Below are 1,418 nucleotides of genomic sequence, written 5' to 3'. Positions count from 1 at the left end.
GATAATAATTGTACATTTACTTATCTATCTAAATTCAATATCGGTCCAGTCCGATGTAACAAATACATCTGATCTTATCTACTTTGCTAATGTTCTGGAAAGAACATAACACTACAATGTGTAAGTAGATCATATCGTAGATTGGCAAGTCAGTGTAAATCCTATGCACTGACTAATCTTAGGACTAACTTATTTTGAACATATAATCATATTTATATTCCACTGTGATTACGTCACTATAATTATGTTTAGCTATATGCTCGGGATTTAATAGAAGTTCATATCAAGTTTTTGGTGCCATTGCCGGGGACTTAATATCCAATATCAAAATTAATTATTTTTTGTTCTAATTTAGTTTTTATATTTTATACTCATTTGGATCAAGGTTATATTTTGTTTCAAGAAATATTGGTACATGCGGGGAAGTAGACAAAAAGAGCTCATACCGGTAGATCTTGAAATTGAAAGAACGTGCAAAAAGAACCAAAAGATAAAGAAAAGGTTGGATTTTTCCATGGCTACAAATCAAGGGAATGCATTAAATCATGCCACCAACGATGTCGAAGGGACAGTGGCTGCTGAGGTATCTGCTGATCAAGGGGCTAGACGTTTAAGAGATCATGTACTCCCAACTGTTACGGGAGTGCATTCATGCATCAGACCTCCAAAAATTGTTGCGAATAATTTTGAGATTAAGCTAGCGATTCTACAAATGGTCCAATCTACTATTCAATTTGGAGGCTTGCCTACAGAGGACCCTAACTTACACATTGCTAATGTCTTAGAGCTTTGTGTGACCTTTAAGATGAATAGGGTGAGCGATGACGCAATAAGGTTGAGGTTGTTTCCATTTTCACTAAGGGACCGAGCAAAGAGTTGATTGATTTCCCTACATGCTAACTCTATTACCACATGGGAGGAGTTCGCTCAAAAGTTCCTTACAAAATTCTTTCCTCCATCCAAGGTTGCACGATTGAGAGGGGAGATTAATAATTTATGTCAGATGGAGAGAGAGTCATTGTATGATGCATGGGAGAGATTTAAAGAGTTGCTAAGAAAGTGCCTTCATCACGGGATTGAAAAATGGATGTTAGTCCATAATTTTTACAATGTGTTAGGCAGTACTAATCGCACTATTATAAATGCAACAGTAGGAGGGGCATTTATGAGCAAGAATTCCAACGAAGCTTATGATCTACTAGAAGAGATGGCCATGAACAATTACCAGTGGCCTACTAAGAGGGAAAATACAAAGAAGGTGGCTGGGATGATTGAATTAGATGTCATCTCAATGCTTATAGCTCAAGTGGCACCCTTGACAAAACAACTACAACAGAATAACCTCACAGCTCAAGTCATGCAATTACAAAGTGTGTGTGAAATTTGTGGAATGGCGCATCCACCTAACAAGTTTCCTG

At 37.2% G+C, this 1,418-nt stretch overlaps 1 non-coding gene across 1 annotated transcript; it reads right to left on the bottom strand.

Moving 5' to 3' along the window:
- Positions 1-970: 970 nt before the first annotated feature.
- LOC133820316 (small nucleolar RNA R71) lies at positions 971-1,074 on the bottom strand. Its single transcript, XR_009886734.1, has one exon. It is a non-coding gene; the product is annotated as a small nucleolar RNA R71 (small nucleolar RNA).
- Between the last annotated feature and the right edge of the window lie 344 nt (positions 1,075-1,418).

The sequence above is a fragment of the Humulus lupulus genome, chromosome 2 (genome assembly GCF_963169125.1).
Source record: "Humulus lupulus chromosome 2, drHumLupu1.1, whole genome shotgun sequence".
Lineage (NCBI taxonomy): Eukaryota > Viridiplantae > Streptophyta > Magnoliopsida > Rosales > Cannabaceae > Humulus > Humulus lupulus.
This window is presented reverse-complemented; position numbering and strand designations above follow the sequence as displayed.